The sequence below is a fragment of the Chinchilla lanigera genome, unplaced genomic scaffold (assembly GCF_000276665.1).
Source record: "Chinchilla lanigera isolate Chin_1 unplaced genomic scaffold, ChiLan1.0 scaffold00002, whole genome shotgun sequence".
NCBI classification, from domain to species: Eukaryota; Metazoa; Chordata; class Mammalia; order Rodentia; family Chinchillidae; genus Chinchilla; species Chinchilla lanigera.
This window is the reverse complement of record NW_004955403.1, coordinates 47,271,474-47,283,776: the sequence shown is the minus strand read 5'-3', so window position 1 is coordinate 47,283,776 and position 12,303 is coordinate 47,271,474. Positions and strand designations below refer to the sequence as shown.

The following is a 12,303-nucleotide window of genomic DNA, read 5'->3' as shown; positions in this document are numbered from 1 at the left end:
TTCAAAGAACCAACTCTTTGATTCATTAATTCTTTGTATTGTCTTTTTAGTCTGCATTGCATTAATTTCTGCTCTGAGGTTTATAATTTCCTGCCTTCTTTGGACTTTGAGTTTGACTTGCTCTTCTTTTTCTAGGAACTTGAGGTGTGGCATAAGATTGTTTATTTGTGCTTGTTCTGTTTTCCTTGGTATTATTTATTTTGGTATTAAGGTAATTGTGATCTCATAGAATAAGATAGGAATATTCTCTCTGTTCTGTCTTCTAGAAAAAATTGAAGAGGATTAGTATAGTTTCTACCTCAGATGTTTAGTAGATTTTACTGGTGGAAACCACATGGGCCTCGTGTTTTAAATTTTCAAAGGTTATTAATTATTAACTTAATTTTTAAAATAGATATAAGATTGTCTATTTTTTTCTGGTGTGAGTTTTGGAATATTATTTTTCAAAAACTTGGCTTATTTTGTGTGGTTATCAAACTTTCAGGCATAGAGTTGTTTACAGTGTTTTTTTTTAATATCATGAGATATGTAGTGATGTCACCTGTTTCATCTCTCCCATTATTTTTGTTTGTTTGTTTGTTTGTTTTCCAGTACTGGGAATTGAACTCATGACCCCATGCTTGCCAGGCAGGCGCTGTGCCTCTGAGCTAAATTCCCAGCCCCCATCTCTCCCATTATTAATTAGGGTCCTCTCTTTGTTTTAGTTTACTGGCCAGAGAATAGTCTCACTGACATTTTTAGAAAGGTAGAATTTGGTTTCATTCATTTTCTCTATCGATTTCCTGTTTTCACTGTCACAGATTTCTGCTCTCAGATTTTCTCATGCCTTTATTTCTGTTTTCTTTGGACTTAATTTGTTCTTCTTTTTCTACTTTTCTAAAATGAAAGCTTAGATTATTGATTTTAGGTATTCTTCTCTATAAATTTCCTTATAAGAATTGCTTTTACTAAATCCTACAAATTTTCATAAGTTGTATTTTCATTTAGCTCAAAATATTTTTAAGGTTCTCTTGAGATTTCTTCTTAACACATGGAATAATCCATGTGTTATTCACTGGGGTGTTTAACCTCCAAGGATTTTGGAATTTTCCCAGCTATATATTTTGTTACTCATTTCTAGTTGAATTATTGTGATCTGTGCCTACATTTTATGATTTCTATTGTTTTAACTTTGTTACGATGTGTTTTATGGATGAGAACATGGTCTATTTTGGTAAATGTTCCGTGTCACCTTGAGGACAATGTGTATTCTGCTATCATTGCTGGCTGATGTAGTTTATACATGTCAATTATATCCAGTTGATTGATGGTATTGTTGAGCTCAACTATATCCTTACTGATTTTCTGCCTGCTAGATCTATCTATTTGTCATACGGGAATGTTGAAATGCCTAAGTATGTCAGTGGATTCATCTGTTTTTCCTATCAGTTATGTCAGCTCTTGCTTGGTGTATTTCAATGTTTTGTTGGTAGGCATATATACATTTAGATTTGATACATATTAGAAAAGTGTCTACTTTGTAATTGTGCAATGCACCTCTTTATCCTAAATAACCTCACTTTTTTTGAAATCTGTTCTATCTAAATATTCTATAGGTATTTGCATTTTCTTTTAATTCACATGGTATACTCTATCATTTTATTTTCAATCTTGCTAAGTTTTTATTTCCACTCCAACAATCTCTGTCTTTGAATTGGTACATTTAGACCCTGACATTCATAGTGATTATCAACAAAATGGGGTTAATATTTATCTATATTTTGCTATTAGTTTCAATTTGTTTCCCTTTTTTCTATTTTGTCTTTGATTTTTTTTCCTATCTTTTGTGGTTTTAACTGGTGGTTTTATGTGTTTCCACTTTTAACATATCAATTAAAATACTTTTTTCATTTTTACTTAATTTAGTGAACTATTTTGATTTAAATAAGTAACTGATTCAAAGCAATCAATTTGATTTAAAGCAATAAAGCATTACTCTTCAAATATTTGAAGAGGGAAAAATTTGAAAATAAAGATACCCCAATATTTTTCAATTACCAAATTTAACAATGAGTATTGTCAGAGTGTTTTAGTAAGATTTTTCTGACAGTTCTGATTCTAGAAAAGAAAAAATTAACTAAACAAGCCATTAAGAGGATTGATATAGCTACCCAATAATTTTCAACCTTTAAAAGTTTGACAGCTCCACCGTGATGATTTCTATTATGCCTCTAGTTTGCTTGCTGTTGAGTGATTTTTGGATCCCACTTAACCATCAACATAATGAATTTGATTGAAAAATTTTATTTATAGAACAGAAAAGATTTTAAACCACTGTCATGCAGTTGACATTGACAATGACACAAAAGTGGCGTAAGCTTCAAATAATTAAAAACATCACAAGCATACTTTCCTTTGCTACTTGCCATGAGTTATGTATTCAGAAAACAAGTAACCAGCTCTGCAGTGCATGCCTGTAATCCCAGCAATGAGGAAGGCTAGGACAGGAGGATTCCAAGTTCTAAACCAGCCTGGGAAACTTAGCAAGACCTTGTCTCAAAAATAAAAAGAGCTGGGAATATAGTTCAGTGAGACAGCAAATCTGGGTTCTGGCTCCAGCACTGAAAATAAAAAAAAAAAAAAAAACACAAAAAGTAATGATATCACAGAAACATAACTAGTGCCTTAGCAGTAATACACCGACAGCCTTACAAATTTTTTCAGATTAACTCAAACTATATGGCATATGGGAGAGCTGGGTACTGCCTTATCATTTATTTATATAAGATACTCAAATAAAATGAAATTATAATCACAGGTGAAGAAGGCATCTTGGGTAAAATAAAGGGTTAACAATCTTGCTGCAGATAACCATAACCACCTAGCAGGATAAGAACAATAGGTTCTTAGGGAGATGACAGTGAGTTTTATGGACAGGGCTGAAGAAGTGACTGAAGAGAAGTGCCTTGAAACTTCATGAATTTTTGCATTCTGTCTTGGTTGCAAAGATCCTCCTTTTATTCAGCTCAAGTTAAATCTAAAATTAATATTCATTAAATGAAAGCCAAGATGCAGATAATAAATCAAAGACAATTTTGTTATCCTGAAAACCAATTACACTGCTTTCATTTCTGCATTCCTGGATCTATAGTTTAAGGGCATTTTCCCCTCCAGTAATGATGTGAAACAGAAAGTGAATGCAGAAACTCTCAGACATAAACTGTGTATGAGGGCAGGGATTTTAAGCCTGAAATATATAAATGTTCAGAAACATCTTCTAACATTACTATATAAGTTTTAGATTGCTTCAAACACAAACACAAATCAAGTTCAGGGGTTAAATCAAGAGGGAGAGGGAGCAAAATTTAATAATTAAATGGTTGCACTAACACCAGTTAGACATTCTGACAGGGGAAGAGGTATAAAATGGATGTGGTCATTCACCAGTTTGTGTTGAAGCTAAGCATTTATTTAGCTCCAAAAATGTTCAGGAGAGCAACAGAAATGATCAAGTACATTATGATACTGGGAAATTATCATTGTTGAACTCCATGCCAAACACATAAAATTTGACTATTTGGTTTTAATTATATAAACTTATAATAATAGTGGAAAATCTGTTAATAAAATGGTAGATCCTCATATCATAAAGTTTCTTCTCTGAAAGTAGCATTTGTCTTTGCTACATATTGATTGCGAGTCCTGACCCATGAAGTTCAACAATATCCTCAGAGCTCCTGCCCTATGCCAGGCTTCTTAGGCACAGTAGATAAAATCAAGATCTACCCATGTTTATACTCCTGGGTGAGATAAGAAAGAAATAAAGACACTCTGTCTGTGCAAAGTGGTATGAAAACAAGTGGAGCAGGCTGAATACTTGGCAGGAGGAGAGTTATTATACACTGAGTTCTGGGGAAGAACACAGAAATCCTTAGGAAAGAGAACAGCCATTATAAAGGAATTAACACACGAATATGACTGATACACTGAGAAATGCAAGAAGTAATGTCATACCAGAAGTAAGGACAAAGGAGAAAAATGATGGAAGACAAAGCACGAGAAAAAATGATAAAGGCTTTAAAACTTTTATAAAACGTGACAATAAACCTTTGAAGAGATTTAGCAGCAATGTGAAATGACTTCTTCAGTAATGTTACCCTGGCATGTGGAAAATAGACATGAGGCAAGGGGGCATCTGAGATGCAGTGAGACTGTTAAGGAGAATACCGAGGCCATCCCATGAAAAGGCTGTGGTAGGTACATCCAGGCAAGCAACACAGGAAAAGAGTGGTGAAACCCAGAGTGTATGTTGATCATAATCTAGCCATTGAACTTAAGCCCAATTCACAGAAAGTAGTTAAAAGCAACTTCATTTTGTCTCTTATTACCATTTTAAGATGGATAAAAACTTGGAACTTTCAAATCTTCCCATAAACTATTTTCATAGTGCACCATGGTGATCTTTATCAATTTAGGGTCCTAGGAGATGATAGATGGGTGAGAAAGAGGCAGAGGTGAAGGTTGTGTCTATTTTCCCAGACCTTTTACTTTTTCGGTGAGTTTGGGGATTGGGGAGATAATCAAGAAAGAAGATGAGATCCCAACATGGTAGTAGCTCATATAAGTTTTATGTAGAGAGCATTTCAGCAGGCTTGGCTATGGAGGGGAATTCTTTCAGAGCTTGAGACCTCCCAGAGGTAGTGCAGAGGGGAGGTAACATCTACTGGGGGGGGTGGTAAGACAACTCTCAGGAGAAAGAGGACTTGGTGAGTTAGTATCCTCTTCAGGGAGACAGATTTTTAACTGATCCAAAAATAAGATTCAGGGGCTGGGGATTTAGCTCAGTGGCAAAGCCCCTGCCTGGCAAGTGCAAGGTCGTGAGTTCGGTTCCCGGTACCGGAGAAAAACCAAAAAAAAATTAAAAAGGAGAAAAACCAAAAAAAAAAAATAAAAATAAAAAAAAAAACAAAAAGAAGATTCTGCCACAAGTTCCAGTCCTTGAGCCATTTCTTTATCGTTTGTGGATAATTCCTGGGACATGGCTGTCTGAGCGTCTTTTAAATCCAGGGCATTTATTGCTCCTTGAGTCGTTTTAGGATTAGCCATCATTGCCAGTAAAGAGAGCTTTACTTTTCACGAGTGCCCCCTCCCACTCTTTGAGAAACAACTGGATGGACTCAAGACTCTTTTCTACTTCTTCCAGGTTTTCCAAGTCATCACACTACACACCATCTGCTGTTGCCTGATAAGCCCACTCCAACATCCCCAAGTGAAGGAGAAGATCTTTGGCTTCAGCTACAATTTTCCATTGACACTCTGCCCAGGCTGTTATGAGGCCTAATGTAGGATAAACAGCTTTCCAAGCCATAAAAATCCACATCAGCAAGGTATATGTGGACCCATGCCCAAAGCTCCTCTGCAGTGATTTTGCAGGCTCCATTGGTAGGAGCACCACTTTTGCATCTGGCAGCCAATTGTTTAAATTCAGCCGCTATTAGGTGGGGCTCATGCACCGCCAGACACACTCTATACACCCAGGCTGCTCTTTTCTCAGTTGTTCTCCAGGCTAGCTCCTTAAAGAAAGAGACTGGGTCTCTGAATGCCAAAGGTGCTGTTTTCTTAGTCTGATTGATATCCTTCCCTGCTTGGCACTTCTCTTTTTTCTTTTCTGTCTTCATTATTTTGTGAATTGATACTGGCAAGCAAGAGTAAATTATCTCAACCACTATTCTGGTGACTCTGTGCTGCCTTTTCATCTAGAGAGTATCAGTCCTCCTCCTCAAGTTGCTCTGCATGTATCAATATCCCCAGGGCTCTGTGCCTCTACTTTGAGGGCCCTTCGGGTAAGAAGCTGCCACAAACGCGGCCTGGCACATGACTTGTGGTTTGGAGCATCTGTTCAGTAGGACAGCTGTTTCCTGAGTCTTGGAAGAGACAAGGCTATAAATTGCTTTGAATTTATTCATTTTAAGTAACATTTTGGCTAGCTCAACCCAACGGTTGGAGTCTTGATATCCTTCCAAGAACAGGCTATAATGACAGCATCTTAACAGTAGAACTGAGTATTAGGCATGCTAGCCATTTGCAGTGGATACCCTTCCAAATGGGTTTAGGAAACTGATCTCAGGCTGACACCTCTGCATTCATGATTCACTTACCTGCCAAAGCTCGGGAACAGAGACAGACACTTGTCTCAGAGTGCTCCATGTCACCTATCCAGCTGCACAGAGCTCCTCACACTGACGTGTTATGTAGTCACGGGTGGTTCCTCTTTGTTCCAGAGATGTATAATCTTTTTCTTTTTCTGTTTAGAACTAACATCTAACACTTCCCTAGCTGAGGACACAGGCAGACACACTGATCGCTTTCACTGGGCATCTCAGTGCCTCTGTCCCCAGAAGTCAATTCTAACCATGATACTATATTACGAGATTGTCTAGGCTAATGAGGCATAACTGGAGACTGTGAAAACTAGTTGGCACAATACAACATAGCAGTATCATACTAGACTAAAATGGAGGCATTCCAAATTCTGAGTTCCAACTAGTTAAACCTATCCAGGATTAATTGATTGTTTTACTGATAGAGTAGATGCCCAGAAGAATGCCTTGGTCATCACCCAAAATCACTTTGTCCTCATTGCCAATTGTAGTGATTTCAAGAATTCCAGAGATGATAAAGAAAAACATGATCACAAATATTTTGGTCAGCTCTCCCATTGCTAGTGAAAAAATACCTGACATACATAACTTAAAGGAGGAAATGGCTTATTTGGCTTATGGCTTTAGAGGTTTCAGTCCATGGTCAAGTGGTCAAAGGCAAGAATGTCATGGTAGGAATGTATGGTGGAGAAAAGCTGCTTTCTTCATGGAGGCAATGATGGAGAACAAGAGAAAGAACATGAGAGAAAGGGGCCATCAGCCAGATACAGTGTGAGAAGACCCACCCAGACATACCCAAAAATGTAGTTTAATAATCTCACAGGTTTCTCTCAAGTCACTTAAATTGACAGTACAGATTCACTGCCACAGAAGGCTACCACAAATAATAAGCTTTGGGTGGCACTTTAACAGGTTTGCATGTGTGTATGGGGTGGGATATCCATCACTGCATGAGATTTTCCAGAGACAATAGCACAAAGCCATCATCCATTTGGGAAAGAAGGCAAGGCCAAGACAGAAAATTGGTGAGGCCTTGGGTGTCTACATGATACACAGTTAGGGTCTTTATAACTCCAGTTTGTGCAGTGTTGTGGAATTTGCAAAATAAATAGGTTCTAGATCACTTAAAACAGTTTTGTTTGGTTTATATTTTTGGTCATTTGATTGTATGAAACTTTAAATTTGGCTCTGAACTAATGTTATCATTATTGGCACTCTGAAAAAAAATAAGCCAAAGCAGAACCAATATAAGGAGATATCTTTAAATTATTAATATAATACTTCCATCAGAACCTAACCCATGGTTCTAACCCATTTTTACTGAGGCCACAGGCAAAGAACTAGTGGTTCTAGGGGATGGATAGATGAAAAAAATCTATCTCCTTCTTAAGATGAAATAGAAAACATTTCAAACCACAGGATACATTAGTGTCTTGGAGAAAGCACTGCTGCTTGGAGAAAGATGTAAGAAAAAGCCTCCATCCATGGAATAATGGCAGGACATTATTCCTGTCTTAAGATACTACACCCTTGCTAGGCAGAGGCCTTTTACTAATAAAATAAGGACAATGAATTCTTTCTCTTCCCCAATCTGACAATGATAAAAATAAAGTTTTTCATGGAGAGGATAGGGAAATGCATTAGAAAATTCCTAAATTTCAGAGTTGCATTCATAAAGCATGAAGTTGGATTTGAGACTGGACTAGGACAGCAAAAGATCCCCTGCCATTAATCTTATACTGAATAACAACTAAGCCTGATTTTCTTATGGTACAAAGAAGGAGCCTGGGAATAGTCATCTCTATGGCTCAGACATGCAGGAATCTTTGAAAGCTGAAAAAGTGTGAAGTAAAAATAGCTATAAAACTATACAGTATCCCAGCCCCTACTTTAACCATGAGATAACAACAAAGCACTTTGATATTTTGTAGTTAATGATAACAACGACAAAATGTAAAGAGTGCTCAACTCCTGAGTAGAATAAGTTAATTCTTCACACCAATGTCCTGCCTGAAAAGAGGCATGACCATTTGCAGCCACAGGTACAGCTTACTTCAATCTCTACTGCATCATTGACTGTATTCAGTAAAAAATTAGAAGATCTAAAATGGATGGAGGAAAAACAACTCATCATCAAGAGATAAAATAGACACTATAACTAGACTCAAACATGAATCAAATGCTGGGATTACCAGTGTCAGGACATAAGATAACTGTGAATAATCTACCAGAGGCTTTAACGGAAAATATGGATAAATATTTGAGAAATTTCAGCAGAAAAATGAACAAAAAACAAATGGAAGTGATATAAAAACATGCACATATAGAACCAGAGATGAAGTTTTTTTTCATGGATTCATCAATAGATTTACCACAAGCAGTAAAAGAACAAATGACCTAGAAATAAGTCAGTATAAATGATTTTTTAAACAATTCGGCTGAAATCCAAAAAGAATAAACTCATGAAACAAAAAAGACCATCCAAGAGCTCTTGGGTAATATTTGATTATTCAATATATATCTAACTGAAATTCTAAAAGAAAACAAAGATTGAGTAGAAGAAATACTTGCAGAAATGATGGTTTAAAATGTTCACAAAATAAGGAAAGTTATCAAAATATAATTCCAAGGAACTCAGAGAAGTTCACATATGATAAGCATCAAATAAACACATAGTAAAGATAAATGCAAAATGAACAAAACAGTCAAAAGGGGGAAATAATTACAGAGGAACAAAGACAACTAAAGTAGCAGAAAATTATGTAATTCAGAAAACAGTGGAGTAATATTTTTACAGTAATAAAAAAGGCAATCTAGAATTTTATACCTAGCAGAAATATACTTCAAAAATGATGATAAAATGCACAGTCCTTTCAGAGAAAACCTTAGAGAATTCTGTGTCAAAGTATCTTGTCCACAAAAAATGTTAAGGAAAATTCTTTAGGGAGGAAAGTATACCAGACGGAAATAAGGATTTGAGGAACAATATGATCCAGAACAGACATTTGGAAAGAGACAGCCTGTGAGGGATAAAGAAAACCTGAAAGAATTTTGTTTTTAATTCCAAATGAAGACAGAATATCAAGATAGCAGAATTCATTTACTGCCTGAAAGGTACTTGAATGTTAATGAGGAAGAATGGAATCAACCACTAAATTTGGCAGGAAATGTGGAGGTGGCTAATAATATGAACAAGTATAGCTTAATCTGAATGATGTGGAAGAAATAGCAGATTGGAATGAGGGCAGAGAAGATGGAGGTGGGGAAATAGAGATCACAGCTAGTCTGTACTTTAGCTCTTGCTAAAATCAGGCAAAGTGAAAACAAATACAGGGCTGGCACATAGGTATATAATTTCATAGATCATAAATAAGTGCTACCAACTTCAATCCAGCACTACATAGATAGCAATTAGTAAGGCCAATAGCAAGAATTTAAAGAAAATTAACATAATTTTTTTAAATATAATTCATTACAATGTCAAAGGAAGCCAGGTATGGTGGTGCACTCCTATAACCACAGCACTTGGGAACTGAGGCAGGAGGATTGCTGTGAGTTCAATGCCAGCCTGGGTTACAAAGCGAGTTCAAGGCCAGCCTGGAACTGTGCAGTGAAATCCTGTCTCAAAAAGAGAGAGAAAAAAATAATAATATCAAATGCACCCAAAAGAAAGTTTATAAATGCTCCCAAAAGAAAGAATATGCAATATTAAGAGAAGGGTTATTTTTCTCAGTAACCACTTTTTAATATAGTACTTGATTTAACTCTCTAAAACATACTATCTCCTTTCTGCTTTGGGCTAGGAGGAGGCCAAGGTGCAACTTTCTTCGGTCATCCCGAGTCCGGGTTCATCGGACACAGCCGCCTCCACCGTGCTCCCCAAGTTCGAGCCCAATGAGATTAAAGTCGTGTACCCAAGGTGCACCGGTGGTGAAGTCGGCGCCACATCTGCCCTGGCCCCCAAATCGGTCCCTTGGGTCTGTCTCCAAAGAATATGCATGATGACATCACCAAGGCAACTGGTGACCGGAAGAGTTGGAGGATTATGGTGACACTGACCATTCAGAACAGACAGGCCCAGATCGAGGCGGTGCCTTCTGCCTCTGCCCTGATCATCAAAGCCCTCAGGGAGCCGCCAAGAGGCAGAAAGAAGCAGAAAAACATTCAACACAGTGGAAATATCACTTTTGATGAGATAGTCAACATTGCCCGACAGATGCGGCACCAGTCTTTAGCCAGAGAACTTGCAGAACCATTAAAGAAATCCTGGGGACCGCTCAGTCTGTGGGCTGCAATGTGGACAGCCGGTATCCCCATGACGTTATGGATGACATCATCAGCGGTGTTGTGGAGTGCCCAGCTAGCTAAGAAACAAAACATTTCAATAAAAAGATGATCTGAAAAAAATGTATACTATCTGAATGCATATAACTGGGATTGTAATCGTACCTGATATGGAGTTGTAGAGATTCAGTGGAACTATTCATGCAAAATGCTTAGTGTAAAGTTCATGGTAATTATCAGTTAATCATGTTAATTACAACTTAAAACGGATGAACTGCAGTCCTAATTTTTTAAAAAGATTCTTGCATAGTAAAAATGTGTTAAAGTAAATAAATCAGCAGAAGTAAGATGAAGTAATTTTCATAAAGTTGTTTAGAATTATCTTGTAAGTGAATGTTAAGTAAGAAGGTAATCTATATTGAAAAAGGAAAGAAGAGTATCACTTATCTACAGATGATATGATTATCTTGAAACCCAAAGAGAATGAGGCAATACGCCAGGGCAACATACTAATATAGACAGTTGAAAAAAACAGTGGGGCAACGAGTAGGCTTGGTTGTTACTAGCTGCTCTCTTATACAACATGTAAAAGAAACAACACATAGACAATTCAAAATTTAAGACATTAAATATCTAAGAGCATATAACCATTTTTACCTTTACATTATCTAAATAGAGAAAAACTGTGTCATTCTATGCATCTCCTTTTATTGATACAAAGCAAAATTTTAATTTGTATATATAGCATTTCCAGATGGCAAAAAAACATAAACATAATGATCTCAATCAAATTAACATATATATTAATGTTGAATTTATATATTTATGTTGAATCATGTATTAATTTTGAATATATACCTTTATATATTTAAACATTGGGGGTTAAATCTCTCTGAAATAGATTTAATAGATTTTTCTGTTAAAAATTTCAACATTTTTTGCAAAAAGTACAATGGAAAGCCAATAAAATATTAAAGGACAAGGGTTGGAAAAAAGGTATTATAAAACTTCTTATACAATAAAACACTATACAAATCCACAGTGATAAAAACTGTATTTCTACTGGAACAGAATAGATCAGCTTATGTATGAACATTCCAAAGATATGCTGAAATGGTAACTTTTAAACTAATGAAACTGGAAAAATTAGTCAATAATTTGCATAAATTAAGTAAGAATCATATTTTTCCATGTACCCAAACACACACCAGATGAACTGAAGACAAATATAAAATTAATGACACTATTAATTTTTAAATTAAATGTAGTTGCAAATCTTCCTATAATCTAGGATTTAGAGTGTTATTGTAATAAAGATAACCCTTATAAAATCCAAAAGTGGACCTGTAAGATATTTTTTCTTCCAAGTGATTGGAATTTGATACTGGAAAAAGATTCACTGGAAAGGAAACAAAGCAAGTTTTAATTTCTCCTCCTAGATATAATACACACAACTTCCCAATACTGTGATTTAGGGAATAAGCTGGTGATGAAAGTCTTATTATAAAACAATATCAAACCATGATTTCTGTCCCTCAAAATTTTATTTTACATTTGACTATTGAAAAAATTGAAACATATATACAAATAAAAAAAAAAACCGACAGGGAATAACATTTACAGCCTTGCAACATGTAAAGTGTAAGAGTTAATATAAATACATTTTCAAATCTTGCTCACAAAAGAGACAAATATAAAATGTATCTAAACAGGCAATTCAGGAAGGAATATATATCATCTATTAGACTATGAATTTAAAATGGTCATTCTTACTATAAGCAGATGCAAACAAAAATAAAATACATATAAATACATATATGCATATGTATATTTTTTCAAGATACTGAGAAGTGAATTCAGTCTTCTCTCCCCCTCCCCC

General features: G+C 35.8%; 1 pseudogene; it reads left to right on the top strand.

Annotated features, from left to right (window-relative positions):
- Positions 1-10,508, top strand: part of LOC102016551 — a 33,073-nt pseudogene extending 22,565 nt beyond the window's left edge.
- The last annotated feature ends 1,795 nt before the right edge of the window (positions 10,509-12,303 follow it).